We start from the raw sequence: 17,969 nt of genomic DNA, 5'->3' as shown, positions 1-17,969 counted from the left end.
TTGAGGAGCGATTGCGCTGCGAGGGAGGACATTCTGCCCCTTATCCCATGGTGTCAGCCTGTGTTGTGCTGCGAGGCTGAAGCTGTTGCCAAGAAACCAAATTAACTTGCTATGAACTTCCACCATGGCTGTGACAGAGAAGTGAAAAGCTCTCAGAGGCTGTGGCACATGTTCACCACTTACTGCAGCTTTATAACTCAGAAGTGCTCCAATGTGCTGTACGATACAGCCGGCTGTAGTTTAAAGATCATTTAAGATTCTGCATTGAAAACATAAAGTTGATCAACGTAACAAGAGATTGGAAAATCAAATGAACTGACAATTAATATCTGTTTATTTTTAATAGTTCCAGCTTCTCAGGTGTAACAATTTGTGGCTTTTAATTGAAACTATTTTAAAATAATAATAATAATAATTTAATTTAATCATTTATTAACTAACGAATTAATAATTATAATCTTATTTGTATTTGGCTTTTATTTATATCTTATGTGATAGTATTATTTAGTTCTAATGTACAGCACTTTGTGTCAGCTGTGGTTGTTTTTAAAGTGCTTTATAAATAAAGATGATGATGATGATGATGATGATGATGAACACCTCTAACACTGTCTGACTCCATGCATTCATATTACCTGCAGTAAATCCCTCCCATCAATCACTGAACTAACCAATTCATGTATAAAATAGCTAAAAGTTTTGATTTATTCTCATCATACAAAAATGAATGATTAACTACACCTTAAGCTTATGTATTGAAGTGGGATTTTCATATTTATAGTGTGAATTTTATTTAGATTTAGCACTTACTATTTTTTACATGTAAGTAACATTTATTTTTATAGCACTTTTCTAGATGAAGATCACAAAGTGCTTCACAACCACAATCGACCAATAAAAACACAAATATTAAAAGGAAACAGTATCCGCTAGTCGAAAGTGAGCCTGTGCGAATAAAGCTTGAGCTGCTCACAGGTCTCAAACATAGTGCGACACCATCATCACACACTTTCTCCTTTAGTTTTCAGCCAGTGAACAGAGAACAACAGCTGGTTCGGTCAGAAGACTTCAATGACCTGCATGTTAGATGTGGGTCTAAGAGTTTGCTATAGTGTAAGCAGGTGTTTGACCAATCAGAGCCCTGAAAGTGATCACCAAGATGTTAAACTGAAGTCTGAACTTCATGGGAACGGATGTGCAAAGAGGACAAAAAAGGTGTCAGATGAGAACACTCAGTAAGTAGCTCCACAGCTGTAATTTGGACCACAAACGCCTTACAGTGACTTCCAGTAGTCTGACTGTGTGGAAACAAGGCCGACATTCGACTGATCCAGGTAATATTTCCTAAATGAACAAAAAACAGGCTATTAAAATATCTTTATCAAAACTAAGAGCCTGGTCAAATGTATGTGCCGACTGCAAATACAGATTTTGCAAATTCAGGACATGTGACTCTTCTACATGTGAGCTCAGTTAACCCTGGGAATATTGACACTGACACTGGTGAGAGATGGGGATACACCCAGAAAGTCCATCATGAGGACAGTATTCCCAAGGAATGACTCACATCCACCCGGGCCTGCATGTTGTTAATCTACTCTAATCCATCTTCATGCTTGCTGCAGATGTTTAAATCACAATCATTAATCGTGCTTCTCTTCTCGGTGATCCATCGCTGCTGTCACACAACTCGGACACATCCGGTGACGTGTGAAGACAAACACAGAGGTGATGTTTGTACTGTGTGTTCATTTATTAGTAGGTAATTAGCAGAAATAGCTGACTTTATTCGACCCACCATGGAGCTATGCCTGATGGAGTGTCTTCATGAAGAATTTTATTGATGATAATGAAATGAAAGTGTGAAGTTGGCGCCGGCACTTGTTTGAAATCGCACCTCCTGATGCCAAACTACGTCACACAGATTCCTACTGCAGACTGCAGTAAACTAAACATCCATTCATCAGACTGACACGTTTCAGACTGAGCGAGGTGTCTCGACTGAGATAATAAATATTTAAAGTCCTACTCAAACGTGTGTTTGACTTTGTGTTACACCACTTTGATGTCTCGCTTGAATGACGGATGTGCAAAAGTTTCACTTTCTCTTTTAAATACGTGTGTCATCATTCTGGGCTTTTTAAGAAGGAGAAAGGTGTAAATGTTGTTTATTTCATGCTCTCATATGGAACTGTGTCCAAACCAGCTCAGTGAGCTCAGGCACTGTGAGACTCACCACAGCTCTTTTATGATAATGTAAACGAAGGTATGGTTCTTCAAAAACAGATGTTCTTACATTCAGACTCTTTGACTGTGTAATATAGGGTGTACAGCATGCATACGGCATACAGTATGTACAGTATTTGGCATTAGACTTAAAAATATTACATATGCAAGTTTAATTCATAAGCCATCCAAAAATGTTCCTCTTTGCTGTGGAGCGTTTGATATTACCAACAGCAAATGTGTGTCAGGTTTACGATGAAGTCCTCCTGGTTAAAGTTCACCAAGCACTGTAGCCACATGCACAGTCTGCATCACTACTACAAAGAAAGAAAGATTATTTAGAATTGTTAACGTGATGTATTTTTTAATTGTGTTTTCCCCGGTCTGTGTCATGGATCTGGGTTTTTGCTTGAGTTTTGCATTTGTGTAAGTGTTTCAAGGGTTTCAAGTGTATTCTCTTCGTGTAGCAGCGATTTCTTGACTGGTTTCTTTATGATTAGTTTGTCAGAGTAGTTTTGCTACTTATTACAGTCTAGTTTCTGTTTTTGTTTTAACTCCTTGAGTTTCACTTTGTCCTGCTTCCCTGTGTATCTTCTTGTTAAGTCCCTGTCTCTATGTTAGTTTTCTTTTGTTGTGTTACTTCCTGTTTTATTTTGTTAGCAGTCGTCGCCTGTGTCTTGTTCCTTGTTTTACTTCCCCTTTTCTTGCTCTCCTTGATTAGTTTCAGCTGTGTTTAGTTCCACACCTGTTTCCGCTTTCCTTGTCGGCTTCTGTTCTTTGTCATATTGTACTATCTAATCTGTTCATTTGTTTCCTGCTTGTTCCTGTAGTCCTTGTAACTTGTTTAGTTATTTGTTTCTCTTAAAAGTCAGTTAGCTTTAATAAATGACTTAATTTGTCTGCAGTTGGGTCCACACACTTTCACAAACCTGACCAAAAAAAGGTATGTTGTGTTTTAGTGGGGCTGGTTTGTAAATGCTCTAAAAAAGGCTGCCTGTTAGTGTTTCCTTTGGAAGTATAACGACAAAAAGACAAACACGAGCAAAATGGCAAACACAAACCCAGTGCTTTCTGCTGAGCTGAACCCCCTTGTGCATTTCCCTACCAGTATTGCTATTAAATGAAGACTTACGTCAGCTTAAATGTGTCTTAGAGGACATGATGGATCCACTGCAGCAAAAGGCCTGATAGCAATTAGATGGAAGGCTCCACTTTGCCCTGTCAGCAGTGCACATAATTAGATATATTGATTATGGCGTTATGTGTGACTAGGGGGATCACTGGGTGCACATAGGAAGCAACTGCAAAGTGTTTTATTTAATAAACCTTTTCAAAGTCTGTATTACACAGTGATGCTAAGCTTTCTAAACACCTTGGGTCTGAACGGGAAGGTCAGACGGGCTCTGAGTGCTTATGCCATATGCACATTTTATGCCTCATAAGATGCTTCATATCATTTTTACCAAAATATTAGGAATGATTTTATTACTGCACTAATACTTCACTCCTACTATTTTTGACATTACATAACAATTATATGGAGTATCTTATAGGACATAAAATGCACATATGGCATAAGCACTCATACATTTTACTATTTCTTTTTAATATTTTCCCTATTGGTAGCTGCATTGTACTACATCACACACCATCTCTCTCTTCCTCCACTGGCCACCTGACCTCCTTGAGACCATTAGATGCTATTGCGGTACAGTATTGTTCAAAAGTCCTGAGCCAACTCATTTTTTAATATTTTGCTTCCAAGGAGCCAGACTTGTAACTTCTTTAATGCTGTCTTGAGCTGTAGTTCTTCAGTTGTTGTTACTGTTGTTTGTTAATCCACTTAACACTGACTTCAGAATTGTACAAAAGGCATAAGACTCAATGGATGAACCAGTGAAAATGCCAACGATCACAGTTAACAGGCACGAATAGTATGTTTGCATAAACAAGATAATTTCTAACAGCTATTAACTGAAAACTTGACATAGTTCACCATTGTGTACAGTGCGTCTTTTTTTTTTAAAAAAAAGAGGAAACTGGACAAGTAGAGGAAAAAAAGGAGAAGTGGCAAGCCTTAAAAACCCTCTATAACAGATGAACAGTGTCTGCAAGCCACGTCCTTGCGAAATGGGAAAAACATCCGTTAAAAACCCCGACACAGAGCCTGAAAGATGCATCTAGTCCTCCAGCTGATCACCTGCTGTTCACTGAAGTGGTCTCAGTGGTAGGGTGGCATTTATTTCATAGATTCAGCCAAAGAAATGAGAAGAACTTGAGTGTTTTGGCGACCGGATGCTGGTAACAAAGTGGGGATCAGCAATTAGACTGTTTCACCGAGTGTTTCTCTTATCTCCACTAATTAGTCAGACCTTCCCTGGAATTTTATTTCTGGGGAAACGAAGCAGGATGGCCAGCAGAGGCGCTAATTACACTACTGTAGACACCGTCCAGTATTAAATGGATGGATGATTATGGCAGATCCACATCTGTGGTTATAAACCCGGTAATCTAATCCGGGACACACACGACGCTTTATTCTATAACGCACACCAGGAGTTGTGCTGCTTTATGTGAAGCTGCAGGTCGCAGACACACTGCGACCTGCAGTGACCAGTAGCGCCAGTATCGGAGTTTTCCACGGCCGTCGGCACCGACTGGCCATGCTGCGGGAACAGGGCGGGTCTTAGGACCCGTGCTTTCATTCCTCGTCGAATAACAAAAAGTTAGGGGGGTGCTCGGCGTGCTGTCGACGTGCTACACAGCAGTCAGAGTGTGTCAAAGTGTTTGTGGTCAGCCCCCTTTGCTGCTGCTGCTGCCGCTGTGCTCCCATTGCAGTGGTGCAGCAGCAGTCAGCTGCAGGGCTGTGTGTGTGGCTGTGTGTGTGTGTGCGATCTGCCGCTGGGTGTCTTCACTACTCTGTGGCTGCATTGTAAACAAAAAGAGGCTAGTGTAGGCTGGTCCGCCCGTGCTTTCCGGAAACGATGGTGCAAAACACGGGACACACCTCGGGTCAGCAGCCGATCCAGCCTCACACCTAGCGCAGAAGCCCGATGAGGTGCCCGTCTGTGAACAAAAGGCAGCGAAGAGAGTGACTCAAGCAGGCACCGCGCGTCCGAGCGGGACAACCCTCTGGATCCGGGGCTCGAGCACGCACCAGCGCTCTTTTTCTTTTTTGTGGGTAAGACAAACTTTTTTTTTTTCTAAATCCTCGCATTCCCGGTGTGTTCCCGTCTGGTCTCGGGGCAGTCGCCGTACTGTAACACAGGGGGAAGTACGCTGGTGTTGTTGTGCAATGCAGATGGAGCTGCCCGCACGTGCTTTCTGACCGTGTTTTATTGATGTTCAGTGGATCGCTCGCATAAGGAGGCTGGGTCACTCTGCAGTTTGTTGCACTGAATTTTTTGCACCCTGGAGCTGGGAGCTGCACCGAAACGCAACGTTGCGTGATGTGCCGCTTATTTGTGTCATGCACCTGGCAGAACATGATGTGGCCTTATACCACACAAGACATTTGTCAAGAATTTAACTGTGCAAACCAGAAAATTAGAGCACCTCTTCCAGGGTCACTGTGGAGGGCCCAGTTTTAGCCCAGTTCCACACTGGCATGTCTCATGTGATCACAGGTATCCCTCTGTGAGCCACAAGCTGTAATTATTTATTGATTAGATAGCCAGCAGAAGATGAATCCTCAAAATGAACACGTGTGAGTTTAAAGTCATCATTTGTGGAATTTAAGGACTAAATTTCACTGTTTGTAGCCTCTCAAATATGAGAATCAAATGTTATAATTCAATTTAGTGCTGGGCGATATGGAAAAAATATTTATCACGATATGAATTATTTTATAACAGATAACGATATATATCACGATATACCACCTGACCTGTGGTCATCTGGAAAGTATGCAGTCTGTAAACAGCGAGTGGAGAGGGTGCAGTCTTTGTTTTGAGTTACCGTAAAGCATGTTGCAAATCCGGGTGCACTAAAGCAGCACCGTGTGGCAAAACCACAAGATGGAGTTTCTTTGCGAAAAATATCATTTTTTTTTATACTTTTAACTTTATGCAAGAGAAAATAGAGCCAGAGCTTATCTTTACATTTTACATGCTGTGGAGCCATTTGTGGGAGCATTTCAAGTTGCTATACATCAATACAACCGTTATAGCCCAAATTTTAATAATATGTATGCATTAAGTCCATAGTAACTACATAAATTGCAAAAAAAGTGCAATAAACTACAAAAAAATTGAAAATCGTTATTGGTTTTGTTTACATATATTTTTAGTTAGAGAATTTTAAGAGGCTTATCCCTCAAAACTGTAAATACAAAAAAGTTGCACAAAGTAGTTTCCAACCACGAGAAATTTATTTTGAGTGTCTTCATAGTTTTATTTTTGAGATACACTAATTTTTATATACTACAGGAAAAATGAAAATAAATATTATAATGCAAATTTGCAAAAAACCAGCATGTGCATCAAAATAAACTATTTCCAACAGTGTAATTTGACTTCTAAGCCTCCCAGAAACGACACAGAAAAGCATAAAGTCAAACATGACTTTTAAAAACACCAACATAGGCTTTGAAGGTAAAAAACTACATTTTGCGTGAAAATGACGTCACTTCCTGTTTCGGACAGGTAATGGCGGACATGCGATAGTTCGCGCTGACTTATATTCCAGTAGGAAGTGTTATGAACAGCTGATCGGATCGGCAAAGCCTGTTTCTGGAATATTATGTTTTTGTTGCTGGAAGTGCTTTTTATGCAATTTTTGCAAAGCTATATGTGGAAGGAAACTGTGACTTAGGACAAGCTGATGGAATAAGATGCAAGTACAACTCCTCTGGTTTCATATGCAAAAAAAATGATTGCTACCTTACGTGGTTCCAGTTCTACAGGGATTTAAAAATAGTAACGCAAAACGGAGCGTGCCCGCTCTGACCGGTTGTAAAGGGTTAATGATATATTTTATGTAATAATTTATAAAATTAGGGTTAGAAACGATAGAAGACAAATGGCACAATAGACACTTTTCTATCGTCCACACGATATATATCGTCGTATCGCCCAGCACTAATTCAATTTGCTTAAGAAAATGTCATTGAAAGGATAAGCTGACTAAATATGAACTTTGTCCTGCGGTTAATTATATAGTTGCAACAAACGGTGCTCAGCAGGGCACGTTTGCCTGCACAGCGTTGATGAGACAGGACCCCACTGTCTGTTCTTTCTCTGTGCTCGATGAGCAAAATATCTCATTTTAAGATCATTAAAAGATTTCAGCTATTTACACTTAATATAAATATCGATAGGCACATTATCATCTTCCTTTTTTGGGGGGGGGTAAAGGTAAAGAGACCACAGAAGTGGATGAAATTAGGCCACTTGTAGTTCAGAGTTAAACTTCTCCCAGTTTTGTCGAGTGTGATTGAAGTAGCGTCCAACTGGAGTGCAGAACACTTTGCATTGACAAATTATGAGGTGGGAAATCTATCTACTCAACCAGAGCTGAGAAACTTTGAGCTACACAGCAATGGACTTTGTAGCTAACAGCTTTAATTTAAATGTAGACTGAGCTTTCTAGACATATTTAGGGTGTCATTTTGACCTGCCTGCACTCGGTGTGACTGTAGTACCAGCTCATAAGGCTTATTTTGAGATCTTATCTCCAACAGCAGGGAGCCACTCGGCTTGCCTGGAGAAGGACTGTTTGCTCTCACGCTTTATGAGACACGCGCCTGAATTTTTGAAGTCGCTTGAAGGATAGCTTCAAGAACGAATGAACAGACTCATTCGGTAGCTCACCTTGGAAAAACAATCAGCGAGCGCCTGAATAACACACAAATAGTTGCAGAGTCGTCTCTGACTTCCTTCTTAACCCGAGCCTAAACAATTAGTCCGGTGAGGCATGGTGTTTACTCAGCACAGAGAAAACCAGTTTCTGTTTGGCTTGGTCGACAGTATGATGACTTGAATCCCCGCAGGGATAGTAACTAAAGTGACTTCAGCTGAATTGGCCGGAGGCTCTGTTGCAGCAGTGCTGATGTATTGCGAGTATGGTTCCCGAGCAGCTCAGCTTCCCTCTTTTGGGCTTATTTAGTGTTTGTTTTTCTATGCAGCCGTATCAGCACTGAATTCCAGGAATGGAAGTTGGAAACAGCATGATGGGCTTTTTAAATGGTTCTCCAGTTTGAACAAAACATGTGCACAGGTGATGGCTGCATTTTGGTGTTTGTCAAGTGATGTGCCCAAAAATTAACCATGCATTGCCAAGAGTTGTTTGTTTACAAGCATATTGCAGATATACTTGGATTAAAACAAGATTTTATTTCATTATTTGCTTTTGCATGGATTGCTTCTGTTTTCCTTGCAGACTTCTTTTTTCCCCACTGAAGGAACTGAAGGCGCCGATGGCTTAAACTCCTTTCTTACACGGGCTGTGGAACCATAGTAGAGACACAGCTCAGTGACTAAAAAGGAGGACATGTCAACAGCTCCCAGCTCCTTCAGCCCCTCTGGGAAATTACTTGCATGAGGCTGGGAGGAGAAAGAAATATGTATTTTGTGTGTGTGTGTGTGTGTGTGTGTGTGTGTGTGTGTGTGTGTTACCATTAGTGTTTTAAATAAATCTTAAAGAGATTTACATGAAGGCCTGAACATCGTTCTGCATCGCTCTGAGACTGTGACAGTGAGCAGCCCTGCGACTGCTCGTAGCTGGTTGGAGATGACAACCACTTGACCCTGCAGCTTGTCATTTTGTATTTTCGATCATTTGTGGTCATTAAGTGTCTGTAGAGCTTCAAGTACCATCGTTTGATCAAATCAAGGCCCTTCTGTTTGTTTGCATGGTGGTGTGTCCACTGCTCACTGTAAGAGAGTCCAGTGATCATCATCAGGTGGAGATGAGCTACACCTCTACATGTTTGTGTGTGTCAGCCATGAAGATTCACAGATTTGGATCCAAATGGAAATCTGTGCCTGACCTTTGACCTAGACTGGTGAGACATTATTCTTGGGATTTGATGCTTTGATATTCAAACAAAGCCTGTATTTAATACATGAAGAAGTTCAGTTACACACAGCCTTTGTTCTCGGGTTGTTGGTTTTTTTAAGAGACATCAGCCATAATGAGTCATTTTGCAGGAGATTTAGCTGTATAAATACTGTCACAGATAGTGACAGTAGTCTTCCTCACCAGAGATATAAGACAACTCATTACGTGCATCTCAAGTGTGTTTTCCAGTCTGGAGAGTGACGCTCAGGCCTATTTGTATCCGCGCCAAAGAGCGCTTTATTTGATGTCTCGCAGGCTTTCATGTTACAGCTGTGAGAAAAGAGCAGCAGCTGTACTCGCTGTAGTGATTCTGCCTCCTTTGTAGAAGCTCTCGGTGTATTGTTGCAGAGTTTCACTCTGTCAGAATGACTCTAGCGGTGTAGGATGAATAGATGCATGAAGTAATTGTAACAGGTGAGCTCGCCAACATGGCTGAGATGACAGAGTTAAAGCAGGTTAAGAGGACTCTGTGTCCCGCTCTGTTTTATGTATTGTTTCCTGTTCCTGTTGATGGCGCTTTCTGGATATTGGTCACTTATCAGCGCGGTACAAAGGAGGGCGTGGTTTGTATCCTGTCTGATTCATATATTGAAGATTCAACTTACAAGTCTGAACAATGAAGCCAACATGGAAGCACTAATAACTGCAGTTCCTCCACAAAAAGTAAGTCAATACCCTCAGACTCCATGTTTAGGCTAAACTAGCAATGAAAAACATCTTTACTTTTACTAACTAGTGCATGCTACAGTATTGTTTGGATTGGTCAAATTGAAATATTCAATCATATTGAAAAACAAATCTTTACATATGCATCTTTATATGCTGAAAAGAAAGAGTAATTCTAGCCCACTGCTTGGTAGTTGCTGGGTTTGTAGTTTGTCACACAATCTAATTAGATGTTGTTGTCCTGAAATAAAAAATGAGGAATCTCCATATTTAGGAAAAGTGCTCAAAATCGATGAATGATGACATCAAGTACAAACTTTCAGGCAGCCTAAGGTACATTCTTCAAGTTGGGTTGCTCAAATCCTGATGGTCTGCACAGAGTCAGTCAGAGAACCAAACACACAGCTAACACTGAATAAAAGGGTTGGTGATAAATCACAGATGTGGAACTGCTGAGAATTCAGTGGATAATGTCACAGTGGCTGTGTCGATCTTATATGATCATAAGAGTTTTTTTAACCTTGAACCAGCCCTTTAGTTAGCAACTACTACTAACTCAGCAGAGAAAGTAACCCTTCCCACTCTTCTTTAATGGGATCACGATGATCGTGGTTCCTTGAATACTCTTGGGAAAATGAGCAGCCAGGGCACAGAGTCAGGAGCTAGTATATAGTACTGGCAGAGGTGTTTGTCCACACATTTTACTTTGTCTCATAGCCACAGTTTGCGCACAAAGCCAGTGGATAGGTTGGTGGTCAGAAGGACTTTAGCCACTCAGTGTCTTTACATTATATTTGACACTTTCTGGCTGTGTTAGAGGACGCTTGTATGTTCAGACAAGCAGAAACAAGCTGAATTATGCACCTGATGCAATGCCAGCCAAGTTACTGCCTATCTGATCACCTGCAGCACCACTTATCTGCCGTTTATGGTGAGGCAACAGCACGAGTGTGTATCCTGAAATGATGTAGATCAGGGGTCCCCAATCCCAGTCCACGAGGGCCGGTGTCCCTGCAGGTTTTAGATGTGTCCTTGATCCATCACAGCTGATTTAAATGGATAAATTACCTTCTCAACATTTGTTGAAGTTCTCCAGAGGCCTGGTAACGAACTAATCATGTGATTCAGGGGTGTTGAGCCAGGGTGAGATCTAAAACCTGCAGGGACACCGGCCCTCGTGGACTGGGATTGGGGACCCCTGATGTAGATGTATGACTCAAGAAATGCTAGTGCTGGCAGGTGAATGCAGATGTTGATTAAACCCGTCAGCGAAGACGTTCACTTAAACAGCTGTGTCAGTGGCCACCACCTTTCCATTGCTACCATAACATTGAAGTTGACCTTTCACCTTTGAACCTTTGCTTTATCCTCCAAATGACATTTTAAATGTCAGCCAACCTAACAGAAAGATAATTGTGAAAATTTAGGTGCCAGTAACAAGTTGTTTATTTTACTTTTTAGAGGCGAGAGGTGTAGAAAGTGAATCCTCATTAGTTCATTCTGCGCCTGGCACGCAGCTATATCTGCATATTGGCCTTTATCATTCAAAGCACGACCAGTGAGGACTCTGGGGGTCCTCAGATCTCTCAGTTAACCTCATCCAAGTGCTAGCCTGCACTCCACCCCACTTGCACCTCTCGCTCATTCTCATTAGTCTGTGTATGAGAGATACCGGCACGTCTTAAGAAGGGCAAAATTTAAGTATTGATTAGTATGTTTCTGTGGCTTTCCTGAAGCTTTGTCTTGGTTACCACATTATGATTTCAACGAAATCCATACGGTTCGATATAGTAGTACTCTTAGAAAGACACGCGGTCGTCAGACTGACAGTAAGACAGCAATGCAATAAATTTGTTTCCTAGAAAAATAACACAAGTAGCTCTTAAATCCCTGTAAATTGTGTCTGTATTCATGTCCTGCTAACTTCAGATGTCGTTCTCTCACACGGTCCCAGGGCCGGGGAGCTAACTGAAATAAATGTGTGGTTGAGTGTGTGCCTGTCCTCTGGAGAGGTTGATCTATGCTGAAAACTCCCCTGCAAACCCCGACATCGGCTTTCCCTCTGCAGCACTTGTCACAGCGAACACCTTTGGGTTTAGCCCTACCTGCTCTGAGCGCTTGCCACCTGTTCCATATTTTTAGCTCACTTCATTTCCTTAAAGAGGGCCTGACAGTGCACAGGGAGATACTCGTTTAAAGTGAAATGGTACAAAGATAAAAATAGTTAATGCATATCTCGAGTTATTTCAAGTGAATGCCCACACACTGGCAGAAGGTTCTGTCACCCAACCTACATGTGGCAGCTATGTGAAACATGTAGTAGTAATGAGACAGGCTTAAACAGATGGTGTTGTCTTTGTTTACATCAACTTTCAAGTGATACATGGGTGGACTTGGGACCAGGTATGTTTTGCACTAAACAGGGGGTGTTTGGCATGCTTCAGCTCCTAAATAAATGGATTGGTTCCATGTCGATATAGATGGAAGTGCCTGCTTTGCAGTCCCTGATCATTAGCGATAGCACAGTACGTTAAGATGCAGGTCCTAATGTGTAGTAACTGTAATCTGATTTTCAATCTTTCAAATTAAGTAATAGTGTAATTTGCACATGCTCCTGGTCATGCTATCACTGTGGCTCGTGGGATAGCAATGTCAGTCAGTCCGTCCACCACACCGGTGAAGACTGGGCTGTATTCATTCCTTTAATTATTCCTGCCTTGCTAAGAATTTGAGGGATTGCTAATCAACTGTTGCACTGAAATTTGGTTCAGACATTCATATCCACCGTGAGATAAATTGTATACTGTAATTCCCCCTTCCACCAAGATGCAGTACTTGGTTTACAGTTACCGTATTTTTCGGATTATAAGGCGCATTAAGCGAAACAAAACACTCAGATAAGTCAAACTTTACTCATTCTTCTTGCTTCCTCCACTTCTGTACCATTGATTCATTAATGCTGAATTCTCTGGCAGCTGCTCTATTCCCATGTTGTTGCAGTATATTAATGACTAACCTGGTATTGTGGATGGATTATCTCAGTTGTTCTCCTGACTGAAGTTTGGTCCGTTTACAGCATCCTGCCATGCGATCGCATTTGTCCCTAACCATCGGGAACCTTCACGTTAACTTTTATCGAGTGGAAAAAAGTTAGCGTTCATCCTCCAGCTTCACTGTGTTTATGCTATGCTAACATAGCTGTGTCGCTAGCGATCACGTAGCACATCATTATATAGCAGCTAGCCCAACTTCAGTAACCCTACAAACGTCACTGCTGTTTAGTTTTCTGTCTTCATTTATGTTGGAAGTGATAGCAGAGCTGTACGTTTGAATGTTTCAGAAATCTCTCAGTCAGAACATGCTATATCATGTTTAGGTGGAAACTAGCGAGCTAACTTCCTGCTAACTGCTAACTCTGTTAAATGTAATAAATCCTGTTTTCATGGATGCCTGGATGTTAAACTTAATTGTTACACTTGGTAAAGCAGCAACGCTGATCATTTTATTAAAGATGAAAGAATTTAGACAGTTTTTAACTCTCAGTGATGCCGCAGTGTTCGTTTGACTTTGGGACCTGAAGCTGACTGAGTTTAGGACCCAGATTACTCCGCGAGGCTCCTGACTACGGCAGCCGTAATTCATACATAAGGCGCACTGTCGATTTTTGAGAAAATTAAAGGATTTTAAGTGCGCCTTATAGTCCGAAAAATACGGTAATGTATCCCACAGCATGACAACATCAAAATCACAAATTAACACATTACATTACTTTGAAAACAAAGGGGGATCACGCTTTTCAAACCCTGGCTCCAATACTGTGGAACGGTTTACCCTCCCCACTACGCACCATCGACACTGTGGCTTCTTTTAAAAAACAGCTTAAAACACATCTGTTTAGACAGGCATTTGGGTAATGTTAGTGTGTAATATGTTGTTTTATTCTATATTTATACTGTACTATTGCTTTGTTTGATATGCTTTTATACTTCCTTTATATTGCTATATTGTTTGTCTGTTTGACATGCCTTCATTCCCATGTGAAGCACTTTGTAACAGCGTTTGTCTTAAAAAGTGCTATATAAATAAATTTTACTTACTTACTTACTTACTATATAGCTTCCCTGCTTCTGTAAATTATCTGTGCAGACAGCAGTGGAGGTGGGGGCATTGCAGGGGGAGGAATCGATTCCCGTGGCCATCACAGTTGAGATTTCAGCCGAGTTCTAACAAAAGGCAGCTTAAGATCTCCTCTGACAGTATGCTGCTCTTCAACTTCTCTATATGATGCTCTCTACTTTTTCTGCCCTGGTGTTTTTGCTGTACTGCTGTATAAATATAATTCTGCATGAATGATGGAACTGCATGAAAGAGCTGGTAGTCTTTTGATGAAAACCTGGAGGAGGAGCAGCATGTAACCCTGGGCCAGCTGACACCGCCGCTCTTTTTTTTTTTTTTTTTTTTTTTTTTTGGAGAGGGAAGCCTATTTTTGTGAGAGTTGCAGAGAATTGACCAACCTCAGCTCCTCTTTCCAGGCTTCTGCATCAAAATTTCTCTTTGTGGCTGGCATAAGGGTGGAGAATAGGAGACTCTTCAATGCTGCTGCTAACGTTACTTACAAAGGAAGAGAAAGGCTTACAGCCCATAGGGTTTCTCACATTTCTCGAGAATAAACTGGCTCCGATATCAGTGGGATGAAGGATGTGGCTGGCACGATGGAATCATCACTGATTGCCATCGGCAAATGTAAATAAGAAAAAGTCTTGTAAAATGTTGTTTTTATGTATATTGCAAGTTCCTTTTTTCCCACTGTGAGGTTTCCTCATTATAGTGGCTCTGTGTGTTTCAGTGGCAGCTGTAACCTGCTGACAGATTCAGTTTATAAAGATATGAAGCTGAAACACTTTAGGTATGTTTGTCCAAAACTACCACTTAAAGCATTCATTGTTGCAGATGATTCTTCTAGGTTTAGAGTTCATACCATACAAGTGTCTCTTTGGTGACGTTTGACTTTAATTTGTCTTTTTTTGTCTTTTTAAATAGTTTGTGTTGTCTGCCAGTGTTCCACAAAGCCTGAAAAATGTTGTAAAGCTGTAAAGAACCTCTTTGGGCGTGCCATGATTAAGTCATCGAGGGGCTAATGGGCTAAACATTTGCTTCCTGTCTGATATCAGCAGCTTGCTCGTGGCGATGCCTTGGCAGGCCTCTGTCTGTGACCTTTCCCCACACAAAGAACATAACCACTTGTTTCTGTAAGGATTTTCAGGCCAGCTGGGGTCTTCTTTTTTTTCTTCACACATCAAATCCACATTAAGAAATCTGTTCCAAAGAGATAACAGCTTAACAATTGCCTTTGTTATGATGTTTATAATCCTGTGAAGGCCATATAACCTTGGAAAAATGTATTTTTTCCCCCAGTGATAATTCTCTGAAATGCATTTCACAAAGGAGCTTATTGGCAGAGAAAGCCAAACCTGCTCACAGGATGGAACGACCGTTACTCTCCGTTACATGTCAAGTGTAATGTGCAGCTAATTGCATTTATTAGATCATTATCCATAGTTGGAGGCCATGAACGTTAAGTCATGTTGTCATTGAGACTCCTGTAATCTCACCCGCTCACACTGTCATGCTCATTAGACCGTAAAGACACACGTGCACGTGAAACCGTATCGGTGCAACCGTGTGCCGTGTAAGGAGAACACCTGTCTTCACTTAATGCGCCACCGTCTCATCTCAGAACATCAAGCCTGCACAACACCTCTGACAGGCTGCCGCATATGAAATTTACACACCTGACAACCATTCACAGCACAAGCACGATAAGCTTTCTGCCAAACGGGAATGTCAGCGTCTACATGTATGCTTTGCTCTAAGGGAACAGGAGCCTGTAGTTGTGGATGAATCAGATTACTGTCATCATTTTAATGCACATTTTTGGCCTTGCTAGCAGCGTGCCCAGACACGGCCGGGCCAACATCATGTAAGTCTACGAAAACATACAGCGAAGAGGTGCGTTTAGCTGAGAATCAAGTCTTTTTTTTGTGTGTGTTTATTGTGTTTGTAGTTTGAGCTTTTGTGTTGTGTTTTCGTAGCCTGTCCAATCAGTTGCGTGTGACGGTGCATGCGAGTGTCCCTACATTTACAATCAATTCTTAGGAGGAAATCTAAAACTGGTGATGCCCTGAAATTCCCTGACTTTGGTTAAAGATGTGGACTAAAAGTTTCCTTTTCTCTTCGCCAGTTAGGTGACGTGTGTGTGTGTGTGTGTGCGCGCGCGCGTGCGTGTGTGTGTGTGTGTGTGTGTGTGTACGGGTTTCTACTATCCTGGTGGGGACCACAACCTGACATTTACTATACTGGTGGGGACTTTCAACCCCGTGGGGACCCCCACGGGGTTGAAAGCAATTTTCACACTCAAAATGTGGTTTTAGTGTCAGGGTTACAATTAGGTTATGGTTAGGTTTAGGGTAAGCGGCTAGGGAAAGCATTATGTCAATGGGATGTCCCCACGAGGATAGCAAACCCGCACGTGTGTGTGTGTGTGTGTGTGTGTGTGTGTCATTCTCTCTGCAAACTCGATAGCTTAAAAATGTTGAATGATTTCTGTTAAAGCGTTGCAGAGGTGCAGAGTGGGCTCATGTTAACAATCCATTCAAATTTGGTCTCCAAGGTTAACTCAATGATTTATTTGTCAAAAACTGACAAACAGCTTTATAACCCAGAAACCAGGATTCTTTGAGTGCAGTTTGTATCCACCTAATACGCGTATTTACACGTTGCATAATACATTTACAAGCTTCCTGAATTTTTTTGGGAAAACAAAATAAACATGTGAACAGAAACCTTTTTTACTTTCAGACATGCTGCTGCTAGTATCGCTGGACATTGCTAATGCTGTCTAACATTATATTACAGAGTGCATAAACTGATGTTGATAAAAGTAAGTGAATAACGTTGCCGTATATTGTAACTGTTGAGGCATTATCTCATAGTGATACAGATCAGATGATCACTGCCATTCCTGTAACAGCCGACCTGCTGTCAGTATTTGTAGGAAGGGAAGTCCTGTGATAGCAGTCCTGGCACTGGGGATTTGGGATAGGTGCCTCCCAAGCTGTAGCAGTCCATGACTTGAATGGTCTGAAGCTGTTTTAGCAGCAGGTGAAGGAGTAAAAGCATATCAGGCAGAGGTGGCAATATACACTTATGAATTTAGGTTATGTCTTGCTCATGTGGTATGCATTATTGTTAGAGATGACGGTAAACTGCAGCCTCACCAGCCACTGTGCATCAGAGCTGATACAGCAGCATCCCTTCCACCTGACCACAGGGTTCCAGCAGCAATGAGAATGGATAGAGATCACTGGGAAATTGTGGCTCTTTGGGGGATTTAGTGTATTACTCTCAATGGGAAGGATGGATGGCTTCTCATTTTCTGCAGCAGCACATTAATCCTCTGCGGGTTCAAATCATCACAGATCACCAGCATCGTCTTGAGAGCCGTAAGTGGGAATTTTAAGAGTTGGCAAAAGATGGATTGCACTCGGTTTGTCTTCTGTATTAACCTGCCATCTCCGCTGGACTCAAGCCAGTGCTAACCCTTTCTAAAAATAGGTCACCAGCTCGTAGGTTCTGCTACTGGTCAGCCTGAGCAGTGTCACGAGGACAGAGGGTGGAGCCGGCCTCACCTGCACAAATCTGCAGATCAGTTTTCATCTCTCTGGAGGTGGGAGGTGGGAGGGCGGGGTGATCCCATTCCAGTCTGTCCTTATTAGAGAGACCCTAATCGGGTAACATTTTCAGGATTCCAGGAAGGTCAGGCTTGTTGCAGGGTGCCGACTCATGAGTGTGAGCACAGGAGAAATAATTGGCTCCTCCAACTTCCCTGTTTGGAGTTTCATATCCTGTGTAATCCTGGGCTTATTAATGCCTGAGGCAACTAACCCTGGAGAGGGTGTCCTGGATTTGTTTGGGATTGTCCCCCGGTGTATTTCTGTCCACTCAGATTGATCGTCGCC

The 17,969-nt window shown here is 41.8% G+C and overlaps 1 protein-coding gene across 5 annotated transcripts in view; it reads left to right on the top strand.

The window, feature by feature from the left end:
* Positions 1-3,034: 3,034 nt before the first annotated feature.
* The window catches only part of camkk1a (calcium/calmodulin-dependent protein kinase kinase 1, alpha a), a 62,126-nt gene continuing 47,191 nt past the window's right edge, over positions 3,035-17,969 (top strand). The window contains exon 1 of one of the 5 annotated variants that reach the window (XM_025910777.1): positions 3,035-3,169. The gene's annotated coding sequence lies outside the window, so the exon portion shown is untranslated. Of the gene's footprint in view, positions 3,170-4,685; positions 5,408-15,629; positions 15,961-17,969 lie in introns of those variants that run through there. The other 4 variants (XM_005462984.4, XM_003458041.5, XM_025910776.1 and 1 more) reach the window with 4 other exon arrangements.

This window comes from Oreochromis niloticus, linkage group LG10 (assembly GCF_001858045.2).
Source record: "Oreochromis niloticus isolate F11D_XX linkage group LG10, O_niloticus_UMD_NMBU, whole genome shotgun sequence".
Taxonomy (NCBI): domain Eukaryota; kingdom Metazoa; phylum Chordata; class Actinopteri; order Cichliformes; family Cichlidae; genus Oreochromis; species Oreochromis niloticus.
This window is presented reverse-complemented; position numbering and strand designations above follow the sequence as displayed.